This window comes from Dromaius novaehollandiae, chromosome 4 (genome assembly GCF_036370855.1).
Source record: "Dromaius novaehollandiae isolate bDroNov1 chromosome 4, bDroNov1.hap1, whole genome shotgun sequence".
NCBI lineage: Eukaryota > Metazoa > Chordata > Aves > Casuariiformes > Dromaiidae > Dromaius > Dromaius novaehollandiae.
This window is the reverse complement of record NC_088101.1, coordinates 18,452,330-18,470,153: the sequence shown is the minus strand read 5'-3', so window position 1 is coordinate 18,470,153 and position 17,824 is coordinate 18,452,330. Positions and strand designations below refer to the sequence as shown.

At 43.8% G+C, this 17,824-nt stretch overlaps 1 long non-coding RNA gene across 1 annotated transcript; it reads left to right on the top strand.

The window, feature by feature from the left end:
* The first annotated feature begins 2,939 nt into the window (after nucleotides 1-2,939).
* Nucleotides 2,940-16,176, top strand: LOC112988692 (uncharacterized). The gene is made up of 7 exons (XR_003260597.2): nucleotides 2,940-3,033; nucleotides 5,841-5,972; nucleotides 7,416-7,571; nucleotides 9,891-10,206; nucleotides 11,228-11,368; nucleotides 13,441-13,595; nucleotides 15,711-16,176. It is a non-coding gene; the product is annotated as an uncharacterized LOC112988692 (long non-coding RNA).
* Nucleotides 16,177-17,824: the final 1,648 nt, after the last annotated feature.

Here is a 17,824-nt window from a genome sequence, read left to right as displayed (position 1 = left end):
TCCTCCATTTAACACCCTGACACTGAGCTTCAACAACCTGCCTCAACAACCAGGGAAACGGGAACCTGGGCAAGAAATCCTTTACATCTTTGTTGGTGAGTCACGGTGCAAAAGCAGTTCTTCGAAACCCAACTCACCCTCCGTCACAGTCTTGTTTTCTCACTTGCTCTCTCTGCTGCAGCCCTCAGGACTCAGGCTCAAATGCACAGTCTCAGATACCCGTGGGAAGCTCAGGCCCTCACACGACACAAGAAGTAAATTGGATAATCATGATAGGAAAAAACACTGGTTGCACACCAACAAACACATCCGAGGGGAAAAAAAATTATTGCTAGCAAAACACCGTCGATCTTTGGTTAGTAAGTGCACTTTCTGTTAAGTGTAATTACTCCCACTGTGACTTTAAACTGAGACCACCTTGAAAATGAAGGCAGTTTCCATTAAATTTAATTACATTTCCCTGAAACTGGCATGGTAATGGTACAGCTGTTAAGGAATAGTAGCTATTAAGTGAGGGCATTATTTATATTTTCTATTAAATCACTGTTATTTCTATTATAAATGACATCATGCATATATCTCATGCTGATTTACAATGATAAAGCTTCAGTCTTGATCATTTATTGCAATGCATAAATACAGCATAAAATATATGACACACAGTTGCACAATTAACACTGTATCAAGCCCCAGATCAATATTTGGACCTAATACTAGTGGATCAGTTGGTACAAAGTGTGATCACCAGCTGGCAATTACTTCTAAGTAAAAGAGAGGTGGTTCACACTCTCTTTGTAATTCTAGCAGTTCTTTTTCAGTAACATTCATATGTCTGTTGTTGTCCATGTAAGCCTTAAAAATATTCATCTCATCCATCACACCGTTCCAGAACTGTTCAAAAATGGTGAGCCAGAAAACAAAAGGGAAAGTATCAGAACATTGATAATTTCAGGTATTTTCCCATCCCACACTGTGCATTTTATGACAAACAGACTGAATCGCCCTTGTTGTTAAAACTGAGACTGAAGCTAATCTGTACTGCTCATTGATGAAACTGAATTCAACCTGAATTCCCATCCATTAAAAGAGGCACGTAAACTATTCTTTCCTGAATCTTGCAACAATTCACTGCTGTAGATCTAATTGTGGTGATCCAGTGCAAAACAATGTAATGTCCTGTTAATGTTTCAAATACTTCAATACTTAAAGACTAGACATTCAGCAAAGACGAAGAAAAGGAGCCAAACACAGAAAAAGGCAAGGCTAGAAGAGCATTGGTGTTGCCAGCTCTGCTGTGGTTGTTCAGGGAAGGTTTCTGTTCTTGAGGATGTTTTCTAGAAGTTCCTGAGCTTCTTGGAGCCCTTGGTCTGCAGCCACACCAAGGAGCTTTTCCACTTCCCTGGAGGACATGAAGTCATTATCAGGAATATGCAGAAAGAGGTTTCATTTGCTCCTATAAGATTTTTATCTACCTAGGCTTTTATAAGAGGACCATAACTACTTCTGTAAAGTCAATTCTCCGTTATTCAGAAAATGATCTATTTTTCTTTCTGCTTTTCCCTGTCACCTTTGCATGTATGTTTCCGTTTTGGTGATTTTTTTTGACTTAATTGAATTGCGGTAGAGATGAATTTGGAGCTCTCAAGATAAATACTCCTCATACAACTGAACACATGAGCCCACCCGACCTAATACACATGACAGATCTAAATGAAACACAGTGGCTTCAAGTCATAGGGTTTGCACAAACATTGTTTTTTCACTTTCAGTTAGCTTAAGTTTACTCTCCCCAAGCTCAATTTTAAATTTCAGATTTGGAATACGCTTTAAAAACTCAGAAAAAAAACAACAGAAAAATGACTGAGTTTCCCTTTTATGGAGGCAAGGCAAGTCTTCTTTGGCTATCTGATCTTGCTGGGAACATTTGTGTGCAGCTCAAATATGCATAAGTGCATCAGAGTAAGAAAGATGTATCCTGGGTAGCTTCAGCCAAATGCCTTGGAAATCAAAAGAAAACTTTTCACTGGCTTCACCAGACTTGAAGCAGAGCAAAAAAAGGAGTGCCCTTGGAAAGAAAGACAGCTCTTTCTAGCAGAAAATTTGCATGCCACTTCAATAGCTCTTTCTATACCAGTATGATTCTTACTGTCCCTCACCCCCACTGGGAAATTACTGATGGAAATACATATGTAACCAGATTACAAGCATTTTACGTACCGTGTCATCTAATTTTTAAAACATCAATGGGCTAACACAAGGATTTTTGGCTTTCTCGCTACAGATAGAGCTGCATTACTGACAATATAATGATAGGGCATTAAAAACGCTTGAGTAGCTACACCTATAGGGACTGGAATTGGATTACCCGCTCAGGAAGAACCAGGAATTCAGCTATGAAGGAAAAGAATAGGCATAGTTAATGTTACCCTTCTTCAAGTGCCATAGTCATGTTTTTGAGTGCTCCCACTGCCAGGTTGAAGGAGGAGTGTGGATGGCCCTGTCCTGCAGCTAGTCTAAAGGGAGGAAAAAGAGGAGGAGAGAAAATGATAAGAGAAAATACAGAAGAAGAAAACCTTAGTCTGAATGTTTTCAAGTGAGGTAAGAGCAAACAAGGAGAAAGGTGTGTATAAATCAGTATCCTGAAATGTGACCCCTTTAAAATTTTCAGGCCCTGATTTGGGAAAGGCACTAAGGCTTCAGTGTATTCCTAAGTGTGGATGGCCTCAGAGATGCCTCCTTGGTTCGTAGCCCCTGGTGTCAGAGGCACAGTTATTTCAGCCCTAAAAATCTTGCAGCTTTATGCTTTCTTCTTTCACCTTGTTTTATGCCTTATCCAGACACATCTGAAACATGTGACGTGCCTCTCTTTCCCAGCTTTTTGTGCAGTACAGTAATTTTTACAACCCCCTATCCTTCCCATTTCTCAGCAGGAGCTGGAGGGTGCCTGGGCTTGGCTGAGCTGTCCCTGGGTTTCAGAGGAAGAAGCCCCAGCTCTCGCCAGGAGTGCAACTACCTCATGCAGCACTGCAGCAGGTACTGCAGCAAATTTGCCCACTGGGGACGGTCGCTTCATTTACATGGCAGAAACCTCCTGTGAGCATACGCAAAAAGCGGGAAATTCATACGCTGCTGCTTTTATTTTCTGTTGCCTAAAGCAGCTTCTGTCCCCTTCCACTCCTAGGCCTGTACACGCTTCTCTGCTGCCTACCTGTGGCTCAGACCTCCCCCAGAAAGCTGCACTGCCCAACACAGTCACGGCAGCACCGATATCCCTCTCTGTCAACATACTTTGCCTCCCACTGCTTTAAAAAGTAGAAATAGCAGGTAGGGAAAGCAGAGTGAAGCACCTGGCAGCAGTCGGGAGTCATGGGTCTCCCTCCGACCACCCTGTGCTGCGACACAGGCAGGGTTGGCACAGCTCTCCCTGCAGGAAGCACTGCTGCTTCTTCTTCCTCCTCTCCCTCCCCGATAGACTTTCCCCAGGAGAGAGCTAATGGCCTTGTTGGGAATTATTTATTCCCACCTCACCTGAACCAGTGCATGGCCATGTCCTCATTTTTTTCCACTCCAGCTCCTGGACAAAGACAAGGAAGTGAAATAATAGTTAGGATATAAAATATGATATCCAACATACAGCAGTGTGGTAATGTGCCATATAGCGCAGAACCACATTTGTGTTTCTTTTTTATACACATACTCTGACACCAAGTTAGCTAGGGCTTGGAGAAATATTACCTTTCAAATATCTCTGTCCCACAAGGTGCTGGGCGTTGGGGTACCCCAGATGAGCGTACAGATGAGCCACGTGGAAATGGAACTTCTCATAACACAGCAAAATGTACAGCAGGAGGAGGCCAGCGATGACTATAGCTGACAACTGTAAAAGAGAAGGGAAGTCCTGATGTAAGGAAAAAAAGAAGCAGGGGACCAGTTACAGCAAATATTTCATCTAAGCTCTAAAGCCTCCTAAAGCTATTCCCCAAAGAGAAATGGGAGGAGAGCCTCACACAGCAGCGAAAAATCAAAGTAAGCTTTGATACAGAGCCAGCTCCAACACCCATGAAAGCCAGCAGAAAAAGCTCCACTGACTTCAGTGAGCAGTGGATCAGGTCCCTAGTTAATATCATCTTTAGCTCTGCTACAGCAAAGGAAACTACAGTCGTTTTATTTTCTAGTGGTCCCCTTGAAGAAAAAAACCATAAGCTGGCATCAGACTTCTATGCGCAATTCGTCAAGAGAGTTTGTCAGAATGAGTCTTATTCCCTGGGCAGATGGGTCTTCATCCCATCGCTATTTCACAGCTAACTGCATCTTCGCTGTATGAATGTGAAAGCTCCCTTTATAAACTTCACCAATTCATAAATCCTTTCATCATGTGTTACAGTGAGGGTACTTCTGAAACTTCCAAATTCGACAGTAGAATAACCTTGGGTCTGAAACTCTTCTTGCATCCAGGGTATAAATCAGTGAAAAATCTGTTGTATTACACCTGCAGAAAAAAAGATCTGAGACCAGAATCAGGCTGGTTACTTTTTGATGCCAAATTGCATTTTCTTTTTTCAGCATGCTACCTATTAGTTTCTAGTGAAGGAGTTGGCAACTCGAGCAACCACATCTTAGCAGGGGGCAGAGATCCCTGGCCTAGGAAAGAACAGGAGGGTTTATGAAAAAGCTCTACAAGTTGCATATGGAGCCTACCTGCACAATTTACTGAGAGCCATTTGTCTCCACGTTGACTTGCAGTGTCAATGCAGTGTGAGAAAGTGAAACATTTCACTAAAGGTGCCAACGCTACAGACGTTAAAATCCTTCATTGATACATGGTGGATGGAGGCCAGACGCTGTCACTGAGTAGAAGACACCAGTCTTTGAAAATAACAATGGAGGCAAACGCTGCTCAAATTTTTCAATGTGAGCCTGTGCTGAGAGACACCAGATTGATGGTGTGCAATCCACAGTAGATTGCTGATACCTCATCCTTGAACTTTGTAGTTTTTCTGCAAGTAATGCTTACTCCTGGGGTCTGGTTTTCATGGGGACATGCCAGAGCACATGCAGGCTAGGTACACATCACTGCCTCTCTTTTATGTATGCAGGAACAGAGCAGTTATGACCGGCCCCATTTCAATGCCCGAGTCAGAAACAGAAAGAGGCTGTTGTCCTGACTCCCCGTCCGTATGGCTGTGACTGTCACAGAATAAGTGTACTTTTGTGTTCATGCATAATTTATTGCTACAGGTCTTTGTAAAGACTTACTGCAGCGTGTATTTGAGTTTGCTACATGTCATTTTCAGAATGAGCCAAGGCTGCAAGAAGTAGCTGAAACAGATGATGTGATGCAACGGCTTTAAGGTTCAGGGACGTGTCTGGTCATTACAAATGGTTTGATGTGACTGACTTGGAAGGGTGCAAAAAACAACTACCTCCTTTTTGGGAGGTTTGGCACAAGAAGTGCATTCAGACCGCTGCAGAAACACCCCTGCATTTAGCTCCTGATCTGCTTCTAGACTGGCCCGAGAGCTTGAGGGCAGAGGTGACTTGGGTCCAGTGTTTCCCTGCTGTTTCTAGATGGTTCCCGTACTCGTGCCTACAATGAAAGCTGTGTCAGCCACTGGAGCCAGCTAGTTACCAAGATCTCATTATCTCCTAATTGGGACCCAGGTCCTGATTCAGGCCCATTTCTAATTGGGAATAGCAAATGCTGAGAATTAAATGAGCCTCATTAGCTAATTAAGCTAATTAGTTAAAATAGGTAAGCAATAATGACATGAAAATCCCCCAATATTCAATTTTTTGGTTGATAAGCCTAGAGATGTGAGATATTTGCTGTTCTCTTTCAGATTCCCCGTTCAGCCAGTGCAATGTTCCTTCTCGGCCAGGGATGATTCCCAAATGTTTTGACAAAGAAAGCTCTTCTGTAATGCAGCTGAAACCTGCAGGGCCTGAAAACACTGAAAATACGTAAATCTGCGGTAAGCCACAAGCAATTCCAATGGGAAATACAGGTTACAGATTGACCTGGTTATTGCTGAATGCTTTTTTTTCTGCCTTCTGAAAAAATAATGGCTAGAAACATGATAAGAAGCACTCCTTACTCAAGACACCGTTGATTTTAGGGCTTCCCCTCAAGCAAGGCTGAGGGCAGGTCTCCGGTGTCTGTGCACCGGAGGCGAGTCCACCGTGGAAAGATGCTCTTAGCACCCAGGCTGCTGCCGGGTAGGAGGGGAGCGGGCGGCAAAGGGAAGGCAGCGTTTCAGAACAAGAACAAAGGCTGCTGAGTAAGAGCTGCCGCGTGAGGTGACAGCGGGCTGCGTTTCACACAGCCTCTGTGAAAGCGGGGGAGAGAGTCGCAGGGCAGGCTGGCGCGGGGCTCTGCGAACAGACAGGGAGAAGGACTCTCCAAAATCACGCTCGCCAGGGGGAAGGGGGATGGGGGCACCGCATGTCAGAACACAGCACTCCAACTTTGGAGCTAGAGACTGATCTTACACTTTAACTGCAGTGTGATTTTTCTTTTAGTGCATTAGCTAACACTATTACTATGATATTTTGTCGCTGTTACAGTGTCTAGGGCCTCAATATTTCAAAAACTGTTTCATGCAATTGCACAAGATATATTGCAAAGTGTTGCAAGAGCTGGTAGTGTTTTTATTACGTGGATTTGGGGACTGCATGATGCTTGCGGCTGTCATGTTTTCTTTACATGTTGCACAGGACTGCCTGAATTCTGAGGAAAGAACTAGGAAATGTCACAAACGATGTCACATTTGAGAAGAGCTTTTGTGGAATGCTCTGTTGTGGATCTGGTGTGAAAAATAAGCCCAGGAGAGCAAACCAGTGATGGGCTATTTTTAAATTAAAGGGGAAAAGAAAATCTTAGGACCATTTCCAAATGCCTGTGCTAGGCTGCCCTATTGGGGGCATTGCAGGTGGAGTTCAAGCTTAGCCAAGCCAAGACAGCCAGACTACGTCTTTATACGGCCTAACAGCAGCAGGTCAGTGCCTCCCTCAGGCTGGGTAGCTAGTCACGCTTAACCCTTGGGGCAACCCCCCCTGCAGCTGTGGGATCCCACTCACAGGCCTCCCTCATATTTCCCCCTAGCTTGCTTATAACACTAGGAGCATCTAGCAGCATTAGTGAGAGGTTTTGTGCTGCTTCTGGTCTGACAGCACAGCTAATGCTTTCCTTGCCATCTCTTCAAGCAATGCCTTCACCTCCGCAGGCACAAGCGTCCCTCATGCCTCTCTGCCTGTCCTGCGCAGTGCTGCTAGATACCATGCTGGCCTTGTCGTGCCCATGCTGCACTTGCAAGGAAGGCATGTGTTTCCAGTGTGTTTTAGAGCTGCTTGGACTCATCATCATCCCCGAGCTTGTCTGCCAGCCCACAGTACTGTGCCATTCTTTCCACTTGTAGGACACACTGTGGAAAATGAGGAGCCCAAGTGGTCTGTGCACAAACTAAGAAAGAGGATTTGTGATTCCTCTGCAACCCAGGAAGGTTTGAAGGGCCAGAACCAACTGCAAGAAGACCGACTCTTTAAAGACATGCCAAAAGCAACACCCCTTGTTGGTGAGAACTGAATGTGGTGAGAAAGGTGCTGCAGAAAATCTTCCCCAGAAGTCACCTGCTAGGGAAATCTCTACAGCAGTTGCATGTACTTGGTGTGGGCTGTCACCATGTGCCACCATCGTGGAAGTACATCACAGCACAAAACTCTCGTTGCAGGGCACCACCTATCCACAGCAGTGTCTGTTACAGTCAGATGTCCACTGCTGGCAGCGATCACATTCACAGCTATGGCCATATCGTGCCAGGCTCCTCAGAGACAGATGGCATGGGAATTGCCACATGCCCATTTTTTTGTCTTAGGCTTTTTCCACAGGGCTGTTTTCGGCTTTTTACAATTAAGTAGGCAGTCTGAGATGTTGCAAGTGAGAGCTCTCACAGGCAGTTCCTTTAGAAATGGTTTACTGAACATCCCTATTTTTCCCCACACACACCTTCCTAAAGGGCAAGGAAGACCAAGATCTATGCCTGGCAAAATGTAGGCACACTAAGTGCTGGAGTGTAATGATCCTAGCTCCAGGAGGGTGGCACCACAAATGGTCCTCGCTTGGCTGCGCGTCAACATCTAAGCAAGCATTTAAAAGCACCCAGCTAGTCTGATACCAAGTGCAGGAAATGGAGATGTTGGAGGTTTTCATCACTGTCTAACAAAATGCTCCTTTGCCCTCTGCTGGGTATGCAGATATTCCAATGTTTGCATAAATGTTCTGCCTATTCTGTTTTAAATGTATGACAGAGTTGGCAGCTTTGGATCGCATCACTCTGCTTTTCCCTTGCGTCACCCATGAGCCAGTTTATCAGCAGGTTTACAGGTGGCTGCTGCCAGGCCATACAAAGCAAGCATTAAAAAAGCTGTGTCTGCTGTGGTGGGTAGTGAGGCCTCTGGAAGATAAGCAGGTGACCATTCAGCCTCTTAAACAAAGCTGTGATGGTTTTATTGTGCATGACTGCTAAAGTCAAAGACTGGGAGAGGGGAAATGCAATGATGTTTCTCAGAAGCATCCGCTGGTGAATGGGAGGCACTCTGAAGTGAGATCTTGCCTGAAGAGTGATGTAGGATGGAGGTGCAAGTCCCCACATTTCCTTCAGACTGGTTGTCCACAGCCCGTAGCCCTCACAGCCAGCATTAGGGACTGAAGGTGCAGTATAAAGCATCTTTGCAGAGGCAGTTTGGAGCCATGCTGCTCATGAGAGGACAGGCAGTGGCCCAGAGGCAGCACAGTGCCCCAGAAAAGGAAGGTTTTGCCTACATTTTGGTGAAAGGGGTTGGGGAGCTCATTTAACACCAGCTGCCCCTGGAAGCAAGAGCTCCTCAGAAATTACAAATTCAGGAATGTGGGAAGCTTACTTGTATCCCCTTAAATAGGGGTGGGAGGTGAGCCACTAGCCTGAAACCACCTTCATATAATTCTGAGGAACACCCGGTTATTCATTTCCACCCTGTCCTTCCACGGTAACTCATTTAGAAACTAGTCTGCATGTTCCAGATCTTGCATCATTTAGGCTGCACTAAAGCAAGAGAAAGCCCAGTGATATCGGTGGGGTTACACACAAGACTGGGTGGCTTGGGAGTAGAATCAGCCTAAAAATAAATATGTAAGTAACTCAGTTCCTCTCATGCATCCTTCCTAAATCCAGAAGAAACAAAATTCATGCTAGTTAGGTCAGAACTGGAGCCTAAAGAATCATAATACGAGCAGCTGGATCTGTCTGGGCAATAAAAGACAGTGAGAGGCCTCTGCATCCCTTCCCTCTTGAGACCTGGAGCCAGTGACGCTGCTTAAAATCCTGTCTTGTGCTGGAGGAGGAAATTTGGTCTCTCCAGAGACTGCCCTTGTATCAGTGCCAGGGCTCAGAGCTGTCAGTTTTCCCTGAGCAGTTTCAGCTGCCTTGTCTGCACCGTTACCCATGTGCTACAGCTAGGTAAATGGGTACAAAAACATGAGCATCAACCTTCGTAACATGCCTTTTTAAAAGAAAAAAAAAAATCTTACCTGTAATGATTGCTTTGGAAGATGACAAATTGCTGCACATGAGCAAATGTCCCTGCTCCCTAAGCTCTGTTTGTATTGCAGTAACTATCTTCATTACATTCCCTGTGTCTGTAAACAGAAAACCCCAGGGACTTTGCAGAGGCTTCAGTCATGTTACAATCCGGTCTACACATGGCCATAACTCTGAGAAAGGAAGCGTAGGATTTGAGTTTGAGGCACTGTATGTACAAGAAGCTTCCTGTGGCTTCCCAAGCGGCTTTGACCTCCTCTGGCATCGACGGGTTTCACAGGCTACTAGCACTTCTCTCATATGCCCACCTCGTTGCAGGATCCCACTCCACCTCTGCATGGTGGCTGGTTTTACTGCTCGTGAGCAGCAGCAACGAAGACAAGCAGCTGATACAGAAGCAGTGCTGCACACTACGCTGCAGTCAGACGCGCATGCCGGGCACGCTGCTGCTTCAGCTGCAATTGCGCAGAGGCAGACAAAGCTTTGGAGACCTCATCCAGCTGGGACACGGTGCATAATTTAACGCTCTGGTTTTGCGCTCCCACCGCTGGACCCTCGCTGCACACTTACCTCCCATTTGCTCCAGTCGGAACGAGAGAGTTTCTTGCTCCTCGGAGGCAGGTTTGTCTCGCAGGTAGGAGCACTGCCGGCCTGGCCCCTTCCTTTCCGTTTCCGCTGCATCATGGGCTTCGTGTTCCTCATCGCTCCCTCTTACAGAAGCTTTGGGCACCTTGTTTTGGCCTGGTCTGCTCCCTGTGTTCCCAGGCACTGCCACCACCCAGCCGCAAATCTCTCATAATAACCCTGTTATTCTTGCACCTGATTTATGGTGTTGGTAGCCGAGCTGCTTCACCAAGATAAGAAGGATGGATGCACATCACTCACAAAGCCATAGAAGAGGAAAAAATCCTCCTGCTGAAACCCTTTTAACAATTGACATTTAACTCTCTCTGTGCCAAATATTTCTCTTTAAGACCTTTCCTAGCTTTTGCAATAAAATGTTTTTTCTTTTGCAAGCCTTCACCAGGACAGGTGAATCTATGTATTTGACAAACTTGACTAAGAAAGAAAGAGATTTTTTTTTTCTTCTTTCTGTTTTTCTTATGAGAAGGAAATTGCCTCACAAATAATGATAATGTTATTTACCATTGCAAATCTTTAGATCCTTTCATCTGAATTGCCTAGTCCCCACTGGACTGTGGGGTCTGTTGTATCAGGCTTCGGACAAACACAAGAAGATGCAGGTCCTGCCCCAGGGTATTCTGGGGAAAAACAGAAAAGGTGCAAATTATCAGAGCATACAAAACCTTCACAAAGTTCAAGAGGATGGATTGGGCATTTTTTGTTTGTGAGTTTTTGATTTGATTAGAAAGATCTTCTTTATCAAAGGCAGGCATTTTATAGCTAGATAGTTGTGCATTTATTCTTCTGCAGTAACACCCTCTGGTGTTCCTGATACAGGCAAATTATGTTTGCCTTCACAGTTAAGAAAACATGTTTTTAACCCGAGCTACTTAACGCCTGTTGTCTTTCCTGCTCTGAAGTCCTATTTGAGGATCTGAACTGGAAGGCAATTAGACAAGATCAATCTCCTGCAAAGTGCTGACCTTGCCCAGTTACCTGATAGTAAAAAATAAAATGTTTTTTCTCTCCAGTTGTTTAGCAGGATAAGGGCTGTGCTATCGTTTTACAGACAACCCCACCCCCCACAGAAGAACAAGGATGCCTCCTTGACAGTGATGACTCAGCCTAAAAATGTTACTGAAGAGGAAACCCTTCATCCTTTTGTATTTTAGGTAGGATTCTTATTTCTTATGTTATACTGCCACCACTGGGGCAATTTCATTTGTTCAGTCACAGCCATGTTACATTTGAAGAAATCCATATCCATTCCATGCATGCCCCTGCATATTGTTTTGATCAAAGTGCAAAGCATTTTCACAGTATATTTAATTTAACTGGACATTAATAGTCAAACTGCAGGACCTGTTGCTTTTGAATGCAAATCTCTGGTTTAGGAAAACTAAAACAACCCAGAAATTTCTAAAAAAAAGTCCTGAGAAGGACCTAGGTTATAGCAAAGAGCAAGGAAGAGATGAAAGCACATGTAAAATCTAATACCCACTTACCTCTTTTCTTTAGCTAGGATTACTAGAATTTAAAGATAAAGAAAAAAAAATGTTCTCAGGGAGTCATTATTTTGGGGAATGAACCACCCTGTAGCTGCAGAGCCCAGATTCTGGCAAAAGTGATCTCTTGCAAACACGTTTCCTTTCTAAAGGATTAAATCAAAAAGCCTCACACAGAGATAACCCTCAATGGACAAAAACTGGGGAAAGGAGAAGGCCGAGAAGGAAAGAAAGTCAAATCCTAAAGAATGTAAGAGTTGCACTATCTGCAAAAGTAGCTGTATTTCACTTCTAGTAAATGTGCTGAATCTCGTGTTGTTCACAAACACGTAAAGTTCATGTTGTTCAAGAAGATGTTATTTAAGCTGTTTAACAATAAAAAGGTACCCTCATTTCCTAAATGGGGTATGGTTGTTGTCATTGCTTGTAAAGGCCTATCTGTAAAAGTCATATTCATACTGACACAAAACCTAGCTTCATAAAATCAGTATTTTTCTCTGTATAAAACATGTCCTGGTGCTTCCAGTCCTTTGTTGCAGGTGGCCAAAAATTAGAACATGTTAATATTAATCACATATTACTCAGTGAGGAGTATGCTGTTTGTGTCATAAATCAGCTTCTATACAGATTCTTATTCCATCAGTGAGTTTGATTTACTTCTCTACAAAAATCAGCTCATACCATGGGGAAAAGGTAAATCAGGATGTTGATCTGGAAACAACTAGTGACTGTAGCGTAGCCGCCTTCTACCAATAAGGAAGAAATTGGATCACTTCTATCTGCAAAGACTTTGGCAACTAAAGGACAAGCCCCCTAGTGAATTCTCTCTCTGCTGTTCCAAGGGGCAGATGGCATTTCTGTTTTCCCTTTCATCTTCATAGAACAAGTTGTGAAGAACCATTTCCAGCTCCTACAAATGAGCATTTTGATTGAAAACCTGGAACCAGCAATATTCAGGGAAATGCAGCTTTCCTCCAGTTTCTTTTTTTATGGAAATGGTTTCTCAGACTGCATGGTTTCTCTTTTTCTCCTTGCTGCATTGAAGTAGTCAGAGCTAGAAGCACTTAGATACTCCATTTCAGTTGAAAGATGGATGTCAAGTGTTGGCAGAAGAATGGGTGGCTGTGAATATAAAGAGTTAATAGAACAATGTCAGCATTTGGGAGAGCAGCTGATTGTACTGAAGTCCCAGAGAAAAAGGAAAGGAATAAAAAATACAGGATTGCACTGAAAGAGAGAAGTGAAACTCTGTGTTCCTCCTTTCTCATTTGCTTTTTAAAGTTTGTTACACTTTGTTTCAAATTAACTAAAAGCCATTTAGTAAACAGAGTGATTGAAGAAACATTATTTATTGAAAGAATGAAGGTTATTATGAAAGCAAAATAAGATGTGCTCATAACACATTGCCAGTCACTGTTCAAACCAAATATATTGATTTCACCACCTCAAATACAGACTGTTTACAATGCAGGCTTAGTCTAAGTGTGTTAATGGATTAAACAACAGGAAGTGATTAGTCTAAGAGAGTTTTTTCAGGTTGTTCTATTAGGAAAGAAATTGATACAACTGACGTTTCTTTGGTACAAGCCTATTGAATCACAGTGTCCTCTCAGCATAGATATCATAGGCCAAATTAAATCCACTCTGAGACTTCTGCATCTTGAACACAGTCTGAGTAGGTCCTCAGGTACAGCTTTATAGAGCAATACGAAATATGGCATAAATATCATGTATTTCAGCTACCATACTGGATGGAGCTCAAGCATGGGTAACGAGGAAGCCAACAGTCTTGCTACAGGGAGGATCAAGGCACCTGCAGCAACAAAAAGGGACTGGGGAAGAAAAGTTTCTGCATAAGAAATGTTTTCTGCATAAGGCAATGGGAGGGATGAAGGTAAGGAGTTCTAGTTGGCACTGTCTCTGACAGACTCTCGTTTCATTTGGCCTAAGTAGCTACAGCTTCCTTTCACAGCTGACTAAACAAGAACAAAACAAAAATCTATTCAGACTAGTCATTATGACGCTATTAATAGTAGATACAAGAGCATACAATGAACATAAATGTAGATATAAGGGGAGTTCAAGTCTCTCTGATGATCAGTATGCAAGTATTATCCACAGATCTATTACAGAGACTCAGAAAGCTGTTTCTAGATACCAGGTTAATAAATGTATCTGTTAAACCAAACAATTGCATCCATTCATCATCAAGCACAACACAACAGTGCTACCAGAGAGCATGTGATCTTCCTTAACCCAAATACACTAGTCAGCAGGGAGACTTAACTGATGCAAAACCCTGTTATTTCACAGAATCCTGCAAAAGGAAGCAAGAAATACTGTGCCATGGGAGAGGCCCCCAATCTACCCCCGCAGTGTGTTTAGCATGGAACAGCAGGCAAATGCAAGCCATCCTATAGCCCATCTTACCACAAAAATAGAGCCAAAATGAATGAAAGCAGTTATCACAGATTAAAAAAAAAAAAAGAAAAAAAAAAGAAAAAGAAATTATTCGCCTAAAGGGGGAGGTGGGTGCGTTAGGCATTTCTACTAAAAGACTGTGATCCTGAAGTCTCTGCTTAGCTGCCACCTAAAACCAGAGGCTCATGAATTCACTAAGTCTTTTCTGCTGTTTCGTTCTGAAGTCCCTCAAGCATCAGATTTGTAACCCCAGGAATACCATGGTAGGATTGAGCAGCTGGGTATATATTCCCCACATAAAGTCACTCAGGATCCAGAAACTGCAAAGTTCCCTGAGGGATGTGACACAAAAAGTATTCTTGGAGCACAACAACCACAGAGTGACAGGAATTACCCTTCATGAAATACAATGACAGCTATTACTATGTGTCTGTGGGCACCTGTGCTTCTCCTTTGGCTATCCTGTAGTATATATATGGTGGCCTTCAGCCCAAACCCATACAGCAATTATTTTTGCCCAGAGACCACTAGACTTCCGATGTTCCCTGCATTCCTGCAAGGAAATCCGCTACCTTTCACCATCCTCCCAGGAAGCAGCTGCAGTGGTCCAGCCGTCCTCCCCATCATGAAGTTGGAGTGCAGCACTTGGCTGGCCCAGGAGATCTAGCCTTGGTGTTGCTAACTGATGAGTGAGCCTCAGTAAAATTGTCCAGTTGATCTCAGCAAAGATGAGCTGGTCTACTGGCTAGCTCCACTGCCCTGAGAATGAGAGATTTGGATTAAATTCTTTTTACTTCTTGATGAAATTCAAGTCAATGACTCCTGCCTCCTTTGCACATGCCCTACCAAGTCTCTAGGCCGTTCAGGCTGTCATGAAGATGTGAAGATAACCTCTACCCCTTTGGCAGAAATTGAAAAACTGCAAGAAACAAATTCAAGGGAGAATCCAAATAAGACCATGTCCATAACCTAATGATTAGGGACGGTGAGAAGTAGTCCCTGCTTTAGAGAACATGTCCATATTTTGGAGGAGAATGAAAGTGAGCTTTAGCCTCCGAGAAAGTCATATTAAGCAGTAGGCAGAGCAGAAAGGCAAGTGGCACTATACTCTACTTCTGAGATGTGATGAAAAACAAATGGGAAATGTATTGCATTTTTGGGAGAAAGTATCTGTCCCCAGGATGTTATGAATCCCACCTGAATAGTGATACCTTTCTGTAGCCCTAGGTAAAGCACCATTAGGGCATGATCTCTCCCTTCCTCAGCATCATTCAGGTATTGAGTCACCCCTGAACACGCTGACAATTTCAGGACCTATTTTGTGGTGCACATCTTTCCCTGTGAACTCCATAGGGAGCTCAGGCATCTAATACAGAGCTCTGGAGTCTATTCTGGAGACAAATTCCCTAAAAATATGTTATGGGCTCCTGGCCTTTGTTGCGTTTGACACGCTAAAAAATGAAATAAAGGCATGCTTCCTTAGTGATGTGATGTGCTCTAGCATAGATGTTACAAACCATAAACGCCAGGAAATAGAACTGTAGATCCATAAGGCAGGCAAAATGTACATCTAGCCTGTACTTTGCAGATAGAGAAGAATGAATTCTGTCCATACTCCAAGCTGATGGGACACTGGGAGACCATGTTAAACGTAGCATTGAGCTTCACCTAACAAGCCCCGCTGGAAGGCTACATAAAAGGTGAGTGTGGCAGGCCTGCATCCGCTCACAGAAAACATCCTCTATACACGGCCGAAGGTGAGATTCTTGTGAGCAGAAGGCCAGCTGGTGAAGCTCAACCACCCAGCTGCTTGCTCTGAGAACGCAACCAGGTGATTCAACTTCTCTAACTTTCAATTCTCTGTCTCTAAAGTGGAGACAATTCCTACCTAAGAACTTATGCTGTAAGGCTGCCTTCCGCCTAATGCAGATCTGTTTAAAGCCTGCTAACACAGGGCTCACCGCTTGGTCAGAGTTAGTAGGTGTTGCAGCTGGACAAGAGCAGCACTCAGCCCAGGGCAGCTTACTGACAGGCACACACAGTTGTCACACTCCACGTCCAGGCACTGCTTTGCCACCTGAGCAGACGCCTGCACCCCTCACTTGGCCATGTACCCTCATATATCGAAACTCTGGCCTGTCTATTGGATTGAGTATAATTGTACTGCAGTGACAGGCCAGTCACGGGATAAGGCAGAAAAGAGTTTAGTATGATTACAGTGTCTTGTAGTGAAAAGCATCAGAAAACCTTGATACTAATAAGCGGTGTACCAGCTGAAGCAAATAAGGCAAAACTCTTCATCATTGGCCTGTCAGAGATAATAAAAAGGTACCCCAGCAGGCCTCACTATTGAGACTACTGGGTATGAATACTACTACACAAGCCCTATCATCAAGTCTCTTCCCTCCCTTTCTAGACCCCTCATGTCACCAGATTCCCCATAACCTTATCTATTAGAAGGATTTTTCACCCCCATTAAAGGGACCTATCAATGTTAATTGGACCAATAAAAACTAATTACTCAGTTGTGCCCCTTGAAGCACATCCCTCCCGCCCCTCAACGAGGCAATTGCATTATAAAAGCTAGGCAAGATACTCAGGTTAGCAGTTTTGGGGGTATTGAGAAGGAGTCTGGTTGTGTCAGGAGGATGGAGGTGAAAAGTGTTTCCTTTGCATATAGGGGGTTGAAGTAGGGGTTATTTGTGTTTGTAAGTGGCTCTAAAGTTGCTTTTGGGCTGTTCCTAGAGTATCTGAACTAGTTTCACTTTAAATATTGGTTGGGGGCGGGGGGTTGCTGGTTATATTGAGAGGCTTGTTAGCTAGTGATTAGGTGATTAGAGACTACTTTCACATATTGTTCTATTTAACATATAACTCACCTGACCTATTTAGTATTTATGCACCCTTGTATTAGCTTAAGTAGCTACCTACCCTAATCTTTGGTGCCTGCAAAGTGGGGTTATGCTTGCTTTAAACACCTCTGTGCAAAGCACCACCTTCAGTTTTGTGCTGTCTTCCTCATGTAGTGCAAGTTGGAGCTGTAAGAGGCCTTAAGTGGCTAAAAGCATGCAGCTGAAACAAATGGTCAGGGAGACTTGTGTGGGAAGCAAGGAATGTCTGTGGTAGGGATTATTTCCATCTGGTAGGAGTCCTCTTTGTTCTGTTTCCTAGGGCTTCTGTGGACAGAAACCAAGGAGAAAAATTAATTTTCTCCTACTGCATCCAGTATACTATTCCCAGAGAGTCTTATGGCCTGGAACTTGACTTCTGTTTCCTCTAAGGAAGAGGGTGAATTGATCCTTGCTAGGCAATTCGGACAGAACCCATTTTTTAAATAGTAGGTTGAATGAAATCCTGCCTTCTGCAGGCTTCTGTAAAATCTGAATTTTTTTTTAACTGAAAAAACCCCTCTTATCTTGGGGTTTGTTGAAGGAGAATATAAATAACTAATGCTTCAAATAGATAGAGGCAGCAGACAGAGATATAAAAACAAAATGCCAAATTCCTGAATGTAGGAGTGTCTGCTCTCAATTTGGTCCTGCCTTTGTGCTTCTGCCTAGCTAGATAGAAGTAGGTCTCTCTACCCTGAAGTGGGACTAGCTAGCATAAAATGGCTGAACTGAAAGAGACAGAGGCTGTCGATGATATGATCTTGGACTGTCTGGGGACTCAGGCAGAGTGCATTCTGCCAGTGTACTGATC